This window comes from Triticum aestivum, chromosome 7D, assembly GCF_018294505.1.
Source record: "Triticum aestivum cultivar Chinese Spring chromosome 7D, IWGSC CS RefSeq v2.1, whole genome shotgun sequence".
Classification (NCBI taxonomy): Eukaryota; Viridiplantae; Streptophyta; class Magnoliopsida; order Poales; family Poaceae; genus Triticum; species Triticum aestivum.
In genome coordinates, this window is record NC_057814.1 from 597,913,854 (window position 1) to 597,926,868 (window position 13,015).

At 43.9% G+C, this 13,015-nt stretch overlaps 1 pseudogene; it reads right to left on the reverse strand.

Annotated features, from left to right (window-relative positions):
* Positions 1 to 8,329: 8,329 nt before the first annotated feature.
* LOC123171374 (uncharacterized) overlaps positions 8,330 to 13,015 on the reverse strand; it is a 104,014-nt pseudogene continuing 99,328 nt past the window's right edge.

Below are 13,015 nucleotides of genomic sequence, written 5' to 3' on the forward strand. Positions count from 1 at the left end.
AGGGGGGGGGGGGGGGGGGGGGGGGGGGGTTGGTGTTCAATGCAGCAAGGCGACGCGGAGCAGGGGGGTGGGGAGGTGTGGGCGGTGGAGTTCGCGGAGGATCTAATGGCAGCGAGCGGGGCGAGGACGGGGAGGGGGAGGGGGGGCGCGGCCATGTGCCGGGAAATAGTATAAAAATGGGGCGGAGGCGTCCGCGGGAGGGCGGGTGCGGGGGAGGAATCGCGGCCACGGGCCATGTGAGGAGGAGGGAGGGAGAAAAAAAAATGGAGGATCGCGCAACTGGCGACGGCCTCCGCGGGGGCGGACGGAAAAAAAATCTTTGCCCGGCCGGTCCGGTCGCCGTCCCTCCCGTCCCGGCGGTGGCGGAAGCGACGACGACGAGGGAGGGGGGTTAAAAAATGGCGGCGGGGGTGGGGAGAGGGAGAGGATGGGAGTTTTTAAATTGGGGGAGGACGTGTGCAGCTGTGGTGTGGGGCCCACCTGTCAGTGGCGATCATTCTCGGCTCCGGTTCCTAGAAACGAACTCAACAGTAGTTCGTGTGGGGCCAGCTTGGCAGACGCCGACTTTTTATCTCTTGTACTACCGTTATTGGCCCCCTTTGTAATTTGTGCCAAATTTTGATTAATTTTTTTACTAACAAAATATGAATGCATGTTAACAAAAATTATATCGTTGAATTCGTATTTAAACATAGTTTTCAATGATATAATTTTTGGTGACATGCAAGAAATTTATGGTCAAAGTTTGGCACAAAATATAATAAGGACCAATAAACCAGGACGGATGTAGTACTGTATGGCAGTTGCTAACTTGCTGCTACAGTGCATGGTTGTTAACTTTGGGGCGTTCAATGGAATTGCTACTTTTTACTTTGGAGTAGAGCTAATGGATGTGCTCCAACTACCTCTTCCTTGTCTCCTTCCACTTCCTCCGGTCCGGAGTGGCGTTGTTGGAGCTTGGTTGGAGCCGGGTGGCGAGGAGGGGGGGGGGTACAATCGACATGAAGTAGAGGTAGAGCCCAAGCCGAGACCGATATCCTCACCAAAGAGGATAGGGGTTGGGCGGGGGATCATCGGCACTTGAACGCACTTGTGTTTGTTGGGCTTAGAGCAGAGTCGGGGGGTAATGGTAATGGGTTGACATGGGTGATAGTGCGCTATGAGAGGGGCGATGAGGCCATGCCGGCGGAGTTGACAGACCAACGTGGGGAGATAATAGTGATCATCTGTGTAGAAGGAGGCGTCGATGAGGATCGAGATCGAAAGATCAACATCAAAGACCTGTGGTTAGGAGACGAGGGGGGCTGGCAATGCGAGGTATCAAAGACAAAAAAACAATGGTGGAGATGGCAACTGCCTTAGTATTTCTTTCAAAAAATCTAGCCCTTTTGAGGAACTTCAGACACATATGTCCCTCGTCAAAAATAAATCAAAATCTGGTAACATGACCATGGGTTAGGACAGGAGTTCAACATCAAAGAGATGGAGTCAAAATGAGCAGGTGAATTGTCACACTCTTTTCGCGACCATGGGCGAGTCTAAATAGTTTTTATGGGAGGGCTAGATGTCATTGAAGTTTCCACTATTTATTATGAATCTTGAATGTGGTAATCTTATCTTAAGCACTGATGCTAAACGTCTGAAAATGACTGATAAGACAAATACTACATTTTGAGGCATTGTCCTCTTAGCCATATCGGAAAGAAACGCATGAAGAAATTCAACTGTGATGGAATTTTGGAGTCTTTTGATTTTGAATCATTTGACAATTGTGAGTCTTGTCTGATGGAAAATGACTAAGACGTTGTTCACCGGCCATATGGAACGAGCGAGCGACTTACCAGAAATCATACATACTCACGCATGTGGCCTAATGAGTATACCGATGTGCGGTGGACATCTCTATTTTGTTACATTTACCAATGACTTAAGTAGATAGGAATATGTTTAATTAATGAGACAAAAGTCTGAAATATGTGAAAAGTTCAAAGAGGTTTAGAATGAACTGGAAAATCATCATAACAAGAGAATCAAATTTCCGTGATCAAATCGTGGAGGAGAATAATTGAGTTGCATGTTTAAAAAGCATCTTAGAGGTCGTGGAATTGTTCACAACTTATGAAACCCGGGCACCACAGTGGAATGGAGAGCCCAAGAGACGTGATCGAACTTTGTTAGACATGATTCGATCTATGATGTCATCAATCGAACTACCACTATCTTTTAGAGGTTATGCTTTAGAGAGCATTGTCAAAGTGCTGAAATGATGTCATGTGAGATATGGAACAGGAAGAAACAAAACTTATCCTTTCTTAAAATTTGGTGATGCGATGTGTATATAAAACGTTTACAACCAAATAGGCTCGATCCCAAGCTGGACAAATGCTACTTTGTTGGTTATCCCATGAAAACAATGGGGTATTACTTCTACAAATGAGCTGAGGGCAAAGTGTTTGTCGCTAAAAATGGAGTATTCCTCGAGAAAGAGGTCAGTGGGGGACAGTACAACGTGACGAGAGTATAGAACCTTTGATGTCAGAGCAAAGGGATGAGGCACTAGAAAATGTTCCTGAGGTCACTCCTTTGCCGGAAGCTACAACATGCAATGTAGAAACTTTGGTCAAGTGTAGATGAACCACGCATGAAAAGAAGAAACCGTCCTCAACATATGAGGTATGAGGATGAAATTTTCCTATTTGAGAATGCAATCTTTTTACTAGAAAATGGTGATCATGCCAATTACAAATAGGAAATGGCGGGCCTTGACTACGGGAAATGGCTCAAATCCATGAAATCCAAGAGAGTATTCATGTACACGAATCAAGTTTCAAACTTGGTTGATCCTCGAGAGGGTGTGAAACCAATTATTGAATGTACTTGAATGGAAATGTCCGTCCATAAAGCTTGACTTGTCAAAAAAAAGTTTCGACAAATTCAAGGAGTTGACCATGATGGGACTTTCTTGCCGGTAGCCATGCTTAAGTCTGTTCAGATTTTTGTAGTATTGCTACATATTGTAATTATGAGATATAGCAGGTGCATGTCAAAATGGCTTTCCTTAATGGAAAACTAGTGGAGGATATATATACGATACAAACAGAGGTTTAGTTGGTCCAAAGGATGCTAACAAGGTGCGCAAACTTCATAGATACATTATTGGCTGAAGCAAGCATCAAGGACTTGAAATCTTTGTTTCGAAGAAGTGGTCAAAGGGTTTGTCTTCATCAAGAGTGGTGAAGAGGCTTGTGTCTAAAGTAAGTGGGAGCGCAACTGCATTTCTCATATTATATATAGATGACATGTTATTAATGAGGAATGACATAAAGTTTCTTAACGCAATAAAAGAGTCATTGAAAAATAGTTTTTCAGTGAGAGACTTGGGCGAAGCTGTGTATATATTGGGCATAAAGATCTATAGAGATAGATCAAGACATTTGATAGCACTGAGTCAGAGCACGTACATTGACCAAGTACTAAGGAGATATAGTATGGGAATCGCCATGAAGGGATTCTTGCCCATGTCACGTGGCACAATGTTGAGCAAGATTATGTGCCCAAAGACCACTAATGAGCAAGCATGAATGACTAAGATTCCACATGCTTCCACAGTTGGATCTATCATGTATGCCATGATTTGTACAAGACCAGATGTGTCATTTGCTCTAAGTATTACGAGCAGGTATCAAAGTGATCCAGGAATGGACCACTGGACAACAGTTAAAAACATTTTAAAGTACCTTGACAGGACTAAGGAAATATTTTTGTGTATGGAGGTGATGAAGAGCTCGTTCTAAAAAGCTACACTGATGCAAACTTTATGACTTATCTAGGCGACTTTGAATCTCAATCGGGCTTTGTTTTCACACTCAATGGTAGCGCGGTGAGCTAGAAGAGTTCTAAGCAAAGCACTATGACGGATTCTACAACGAGACAGAATATATTGTTGCTTCAGAAGATGCAAAAGAGGGCTATTGGATTAAGAATTTTATAAACTGAGCATGTTGTGGTTCTTAGTCCGGGATCCTTCCTGTCAAGGTGTTGGCCCCCCAAGTGCAAGGGTTTGTAGCAAGCAGTAATTCCACTTAAGGGACCTCGACGTTTATCGAACCAACAGGATCTTGGTAACACGACCAATTATCAGCACCTGCACACACAAATACAAAAAAAAATCTCGGCCTCCAATAGCACTAGCAAGGTTGTCAAACTCACTAGCTTGCTAGTTACAAGGATTAAAAACAGCAACGGAACCAGAAAAATGCTTGAACTTAATGAAAAGTTGACGGGGATGTAAAAGCAATAAATTGAAAGAGAGTTGATTGAGATTGAAAGTTTATAGGAAGAAAATGGATTGGGATCCATACGTTCACTAGTGGTTTATCTCCAAAAGAACACGTGGTGTGGTGAACAAATTATAGTTGAGAGCGATTAAATAGTTTTGAGTATGACTGTCCATGGAATAATTAACATATGAGCATCCCGTCCCAATATCTTTAGACCGCTATCCAACTGCATCTATAGCTAATACTCCACCCCAAGATTTCTATCCAGCATGCATCTCGAAGTATTAAGTAAAAACACACAATAAGTATGATGGCATGAAGTAGATGATATATTGTCTTCACCATGTGTTCAAAGAACAACTACACAATCAACCTTTTATTCCTAGTGGCAACAACACAATACAAGCATGTTCCCCTTTTTGTCACAGTAGCAGATTACTTGCAAGGTTGAACCAAACTATCATACACAACTCCCTCTTGAACATCGAACCCCTAATATTGGCCAAAGAGAGAAGAATAGATCGGAGAGCATATATGAATAAGAATTATGCAGCAAATAAACCAAAAATATCTCAAAAAGATCCATGGATAAATCTAATCATAAAGTGACAATTCATCATATCCCAACAAGCACACCACAAGATTACATCAGATGGATCACAGTCATGTAGGGCGACTCATGTGATCTTTGTATTGGGAAGCAAGGGAGAGAAACATCTAGCTACTGCTATGAACCCATGGTCCAAATTAAACTAATCACGGGCGATCATGGTGGCCTTCAAGTCGATGGAGATGGCCACTGAGAAGACTTCTCCCTCCGGCAGAGTTCCAAAAAAGGCCCCCGGATTGGACATCACGAAACACAGGTATATAAAAATCCTTGAAGATTTCAGAGGTATATAAAGACATTGGGAATGAGAGGCGGTGAAATGGAGCACGGGGGGCCCATGCGATAGGCCCATGTGGCCCCTAGCGTGTGGTGGTAGAGAGTGGGACCTGTGGGCGGCCCCTGATCTATGTCGGTTGCCATCGGATGCATCTAGATGCAAATCTTCCGCTGATTTTTTCGGATTTTTTGAGCCCAATAAAATTGATTTTCTTGAAAATCCAAAAAAATCCAGAAAGACAGCAACTCACATTGGCCACTAAATTAATAGGTTATTCCAGAAAAATAATATAAATTGGTGCCAAGACTATGCCAAAATGATATAAACATGACATAAAAATAGATAGATTTGAGACATATCAGATCCCATGGAGGGATGACAATAGTGGCGTCATGGCCTAGGCTAAAGTAGCCAAGGTCTCACTAGAAATACAAACATATTGAACGTCGATATCACATAATCCGAGATATGGTGGATCATGGACATGTAAAAGTATGCGAAATTCATACAGACCTGAATGTGTTGGATCCGTTGTCGAAGCCTCTACGATGGAATGGCATTGGTGTTAAAGAACTTATGTGACTAAATTATTGACTATAGTGCAAGTGGCAGATTGTTGGAAATATGCCGAGAGGAAATACTAATGTATCATTTATTTCCATGTTCATAATTAATGCTTATATTTCTATGCCATAGTTGCAATGATTCTTGAATAAGAGATTCCGAGGAAAACCCAATTGCATGTGTGGAAACATAAACACTTGCACATCCTAGTCTCTCCTCTAAGAGTAGCTCATGAATTATTGAAAGTGCTAGTTATCGACTAGAGGGAGGGGTGAATAGCCGATTTTTATGAAAGGCTTTGAAAACAAGCAATGTCGTCGAAGATAGCGGAAGTGATACAAGATCTAACAGTGGCAAGGATTAAGACGAGCAATCATTGGAGGCATATACATCATACATGGATACATGCATTGAAGATAAACACAAGAAGCATGAATACAAATGAGCAAACAGATGAACGACTTCAGGGAATATCTTCAAACACAAGTAAGCAAGCAAAGAATTCAAAATATGATGCGGTAAGTAAAGGAGATTGAGGATGGAACCAGTAGCTCGGGGAAGACAATGTTTTGGTTGAACGGTTTCAACTATTGTGACAGTTGTACGTCTAGTTATGGAGACTGAGATTGAACTTAGAAAACCTGGTCTTCACCTTATTCCCCTTGAGCTAAGGTCACCTAGACCCCGCCCAATCACTGAGGTAAGTCTTCAAGGTAGACTTCCAAACCTTCACAGACTTCGTTCACCAGCAATCCACAATGACTCTTGGATGCTCAGAATGCGACGCCTAACCGACTGGAAGACCACAGTCTTCAAGTGTAATAAATCATTGATTCACTCAGAACATAGTGTCTTCGGTGATGCTCAATCACTCTAGGCTCTGGGTGTTCTGGGTTTTGTCCTCGCAAGGATTCTCTCTCAATGGCTTCGAAGGTGGGTTGCTCTCAAACGATAAAAGCCGTGTAATTCTCTCGGAGCAGCCACCAACTTATGGTGGAGGGGGTGGCTATTTATAGCCAAGGGGCAGCCTGACATGATTTTTCCAATATGACCTTGGGTCATTGGGGAACTGACACGTGTCCAACGGTCGGATCCCAACCCACGCGGCAACTTTACTTGAGCTCCAAGAAAAGCTGACTCAACCAACTCCAGAAGAGATTTTCTCTCATTTGTCTTCGCTCGAAGACATAGAATTTTAGGTTGAGCATCACGCCAGATTCTAACTTCGTTTACCTCGACCCCACTTGACGGTTCGGTGTATCCTCCTATGACTCAAGAAACAAGAAAATGAAACCGCCGAAAGACTATGTCTTTGTGCTTCATTGTCTTCAACGGATGTCTTCATGAGCCATTATGTTCAACATGAATATATTCATAAACCACCATTGTCTTCAATGTCTTCACACATTTTTAGGGGCCATCTTCGATGGGTAAACTGAATCAATAGGGACTTCTACCTATGTTCTCCTGTGAATCTCACAAACACATTAGTCCCACAACCAAGTATGTCTTCGGTAGTACAAAACCAACAACGGGTGGCACTAGATGCACTTACAATTGTTGATGATCTTGTTTTCCTGATATGGGCATTGCTAAAGTAACAATGATACCAACAACAATGCGAACATATTGTTAGTAGAACAATGGCATTGGATATACCCAATGCTTATGATACCCCGCGAGAAAAACATCGTCACTTAGTTGTCAATAATATCATATAAAGAGTTAATGTTTACCTATGTCTATAGACCATGAGAATATCGTAGGAACTTCATACTGGATGGTTACTTTGGGGTTACCAAACGTTTCCCGTGATAGGAGAGTTTAAGGGTACACCAGAAAAGTATGTCAAGGTTCTCGATGATTCGAGATAGGGATTTGTACCTCCGACAATGGAGAGATACTCTCTGGGGTCACTCAATATTATGGTATCCATTATCGTCTGGCCATAGACAATGGTAGTGATCACAGGGATACCAGAATAAGGAAACGAGTAATAGAACAAAACTGATAACGAGGATAACGAATATAGTGATCAAAGTGTTGATCATGGAAATACTGTCTCGCCTCGTGTTTTGTATAAGTACTGTGAAACAAAGGAAAAAATGTATTCGATAACAAAAGGTTCACCGAATAAAAGATCTTCGTGTGTATGTAGGAATTAACATGCCTAGATTCCACCATTAACTATTCCAGAAGGTGTTCCGAGTCATGCGTACATATTACTAAACATGCAAGGTACACGCTAAACGACTAGCAAATTGTATGAGTAATATAGGACATTGGAGAAAGAGAGAATGGCACCGGAAAAGTTTTCAAAGGTTTCAGAACTGCTCCAGATGGATCCGGAAGCGTTCTGGTTATTTTTGTAGGTGTCGAAAGGTTCCGAAATATTCTGCACGGAGGTGTCCTATGGGATTCACCTCGGCTAGCCCAAGGGGTGGCAGCCACATGGGCCCTAAGGGCATTTCTAACCGATTCCGTGAAACTTAATGGAGTAAACGGTGGAGTAAAGTTAGTGGAGTAAATTTTTACTCCACTAACGGTGGCCGCACCTAGCCAATCGCCTAAAAGTTAGTGGAGTAAAAATAAATTTGTCTAGATTCTGTATCCTAGCCGCACCAACTTCAAACAAAACACAATACATATCTTTAAAACATTCAAATTAAAACATGCGTAGCATAACCGTCATTACATAAAGTTTCATCATCTGGTTTTTCAAAGTAAAACATGTGAAGTTCGTCCAAAAGGCATCACGTCAAACACAATGTTTGATCCAAAATCACCACAAACATGGCATGTATATGTTGTGATCGGGCCAAAGTTTGGCATGCACCATCACCTCCTCGATCAGCCACCACTCAAACAATGTCATTGGCGAAGAAATCAACTTCACCATCCTCTCGGCCACCATCACCACCGCCATGAACACCGCCATCCTCTCGGCCACCATCACCACCAACATCAACACTGCCATCGTCTCAGCCACCACCACCAACATCATCGCCTCCACCACCCCCTCGACCGCCACCATCAACACCACCCCCTTGGCCACCACCAACATTTCGTAGAGAGGCTTCCAAGATCTCTCCACGAGTGAGCTCCCAATACTTTCTTGTGGTTTCATCCATTGTATTTGGATTCATGAAGATGATAGCGCGTACTTCCGCCTTCTTGGCATCACGAATCCTCTCCTCCTCAAGTGCAAGCCTATGCTCCTCCACCTTAAACATTCTCTCTTTGGACGCGGACTTGGCCTTCCATTTCTCATCCTCTAACGCCTTAAGCTCATTCCACCTCGCCATCTTCTCCTCTTTGCGTTCGTCCGCCAACATCTTATTGGTCTCGATCATTGCCAGAAGTTCTTCCTTGTAAGTGCCACCGAATGCATTTCTCTTCTTTCTTTCGCAATCTTGTTTCCTTCCGGTCTTTTGTTGGCATCTTCATCAACCTTGTCCTCCTCCTCCTCAACGGATGCTCAACCTTGACCTCTTTGGAGTGGTCTCCGCAATTTTTTGGATCCACTTCTCATTTTTGCATAGCTCTTTGTAACAATGATGCCAAGTGAAGGGCTTGTGGCCGAACTTGGTGTTCCGATGCTTGAATAGCTCTTGGATGTAGGGGCCATACTCCGCCACTTGCACACCACTCGGTGGAGCATGATTCACTTGGTCGATGCAACCGGACCATCGGTTGCATTGGTCATGAATGGTGCTCCAACGATGCCCAAGAGAACCTTGGGTACGGCTTGATCGCACGTCCACGGAGTTGTTGTAGTGGTCGGTAATCCTCTCCCAAAACATGGTCTTCGTTTGATCCGTTCTAATCGTTGCATCCATGGAGATGGCGCACCAAGCATCGCAAAGAGCAATGTCCTCCTTTTGGTTATAATTTTGGGTGTGGCCCTTGGGACCTAGGTGCTTCCTTCGGTCACCTCCACAACCTCCTACTCCTCGGCCTCCTCCTCGGCCACCACCTCTTGGACCTCCTCCTCGGCCTCGGCCTCCTCCTCCTCCATGTCTTGGGTGGCTAAATGGTCCCAAAATAAGTCATAGTTGAGCTCATCAAGGCCAACGGCGGCCGAGGACTCCAACGATGCGAGAAGTTCGGCCGTGTTCATCTCCGCACTATAATATCAAAGCAAACACTACCAACAATCATTACTGATCACTATCGGATACTGAAAAGACGCAAGGTTTTTAGTAATTTCAAAAAAATTCCTACGCACACGCAAGATCATGGTGATGCATAGCAACGAGAGGGGAGAGTGTAGTCCACGTACCCTTGTAGACCGAAAGCGGAAGCGTTAACACAACGCGGTTGATGTAGTTGTACGTCTTCACGATCCGACCGATCCAAGTACCGAATGTACGGCACCTCCGAGTTCAGCACACGTTCAGCTCGATGACGTCCCGCGAACTCCGATCCAGGAGAGCTTCACGGGAGAGTTCCGTCAGCACGACGGCGTGATGACGGTGATGATGTTGCTACCGATGCAGAGCTTTGCCTAAGCACCGCTACGATATGACCGAGGTGGAATATGGTGGAGGGGGGCACCGCACACGGCTAAAAGATCAAGAGATCAATTGTTGTGTCTAGAGGTGCCCCTACCCCCGTATATAAAGGATCAAGGGGGGAGAGGCGGCCGGCCAAGGAGGGCGCGCCAAGGGGGGTGTCCTACTCCCACCGGGAGTAGGACTCCTCCTTTCCTTGTTGGAGTAGGAGAGGGGAGGAGAAGGAAAAAGGGGGCGCCGCCCACCCCCTCCTTGTCCAATTCAGACTATAGGGGGAGGGGGCGCGCGGCTTCCCTGGCCGCCCTCCTCTTCTCCCACTAAGGCCCATTAGGCCCAATAAACACCCCGGGGGGTTCCGGTAACCCCCCGGTACTCCGGTAAATGTCCGAAACCTCCCGAAACACTTCCGGTGTCGGAACATAGTCGTCCAATATATCGATCTTTATGTCCCGATCATTTCGAGCCTCCTCGTCATGTCCATGATCATATCCGGGACTCCGAACTACCTTTGGTACATCAAAACACAAAAACTCATAATACCGATCGTCACCAAACTTTAAGCGTGCGGACCCTATGGATTCGAGAACTATGTAGACATGACCGAGACACGTCTCCGGTCAATAACCAATAGCGGAACCTGGATGCTCATATTGGCTCCTACATATTCTACGAAGATCTTTATCGGTCAAACCGCATAACAACATACGTTGTTCCCTTTGTCATCGGTATGTTACTTGCCCGAGATTCGATCGTCGGTATCTCAATACCTAGTTCAATCTCGTTACCGGCAAGTCTCTTAACTCGTTACGTAATGCATCATCCCGCAACTAACTCATTAGTCACATTGCTTGCAAGGCTTATAGTGATGTGCATTACCGAGAGGGCCTAGAGATACCTCTCTGATAATCAGAGTGACAAATCCTAATCTCGAAATACGCCAACTCAACAAGTACCTTCGGAGACACCTGTAGAGCACCTTTATAATCACCCAGTTACGTTGTGACGTTTGGTAGCACACAAAGTGTTCCTCCGGTAAACGGGAGTTGCATAATCTCATAGTCATAGGAACATGTATAAGTCATGAAGAAAGCAATAGCAACATACTAAACGATCAAGTGCTAAGCTAACGGAATGGGTCATGTCAATCACATCATTCTCCTAATGATGTGATCCCGTTAATCAAATGACAACTCATGTCTATGGTTAGGATACTCAACCATCTTTGATTAACGAGCTAGTCAAGTAGAGGCATACTAGTGACACTATGTTTGTCTATGTATTCACACATGTATTATGTTTCCGGTTAATACAATTCTAGCATGAATAATAAACATTTATCATGATATGAGGAAATAAATAATAACTTTATTATTGCCTCTAGGGCATATTTCCTTCAGTCTCCCACTTGCACTAGAGTAAATAATCTAGATTACATTGTAATGATTCTAATACCCATGGAGTCTTGGTGCCGATCATGTTTTGCTCATGGAAGAGGCTTAGTCAACGGGTCCGCAACATTCAGATCCGTATGTATCTTGCAAATCTCTTTGTCTCCCACCTGGACTTGAAGCGTCTCTTGATGTGCTTGGTTCTCTTGTGAAATCTGGATTCCTTTGCCAAGGCAATTGCACCAGTATTGTCACAAAAGATTTTCATTGGACCCGATGCACTAGGTATGACACCTATATCGGATATGAACTCCTTCATCCAGACTCCTTCATTTGCTGCTTCCGAAGCAACTATGTACTCCGCTTCACACGTAGATCCCGCCACGACGCTTTGTTTAGAACTACACCAACTGACAGCTCCACCGTTCAATGTAAACACGTATCCGGTTTGCGATTTAGAATCGTCCGGATCAGTGTCAAAGCTTGCATCGACGTAACCATTTACGATGAGCACTTTGTCACCTCCATAAACGAGAACCATATCCTTAGTCCTTTTCAGGTATTTCAGGATGTTCTTGACCGCTGTCCAGTGATCCACTCCTGGATTACTTTGGTACCTCCCTCCTAGGCTAATAGCAAGACACACATCAGGTCTGGTACACATCATTGCATACATGATAGAGCCTATGACTGAAGCATAGGGAACATCTTTCATTTTCTCTCTATCTTCTGTAGTGGTCGGGCATTGAGTCTGACTCAACTTCACACCTTGTAATACAAGCAAGAACCCTTTCTTTGCTTGATCCATTTTGAACTTTTTCAAAACTTTGTCAAGGTATGTGCTTTGTGAAAGTCCTATCAAGCGTCTTGATCTATCTCTATAGATCTTGATGCCCAATATGTAAGCAGCTTCACCGAGGTCTCTCATTGAAAAACTCTTATTCAAGTATCCTTTTATGCTATCCAGAAATTCTATATCATTTCCAATTAGTAATATGTCATCCACATATAATATCAGAAATGCTACAGAGCTCCCACTCACTTTCTTGTAAATACAGGCTTCTCCAAAAGTCTGTATAAAACCATATGCTTTGATCACACTATCAAAACGTTTATTCCAACTCCAAGAGGCTTGCACCAGTCCATAAATGGATCGCTGGAGCTTGCACACTTTGTTAGCTCCCTTTGGATCGACAAAACCTTCTGGTTGCATCATATACAACTCTTCTTCCAGAAATCCATTCAGGAATGCAGTTTTGACATCCATTTGCCAAATTTCATGATCATAAAATGCAGCAATTGCTAACATGATTCGGACAGACTTAAGCATCGCTACGGGTGAGAAAGTCTCATCGTAGTCAACCCCTTGAACTTGTCGAAAA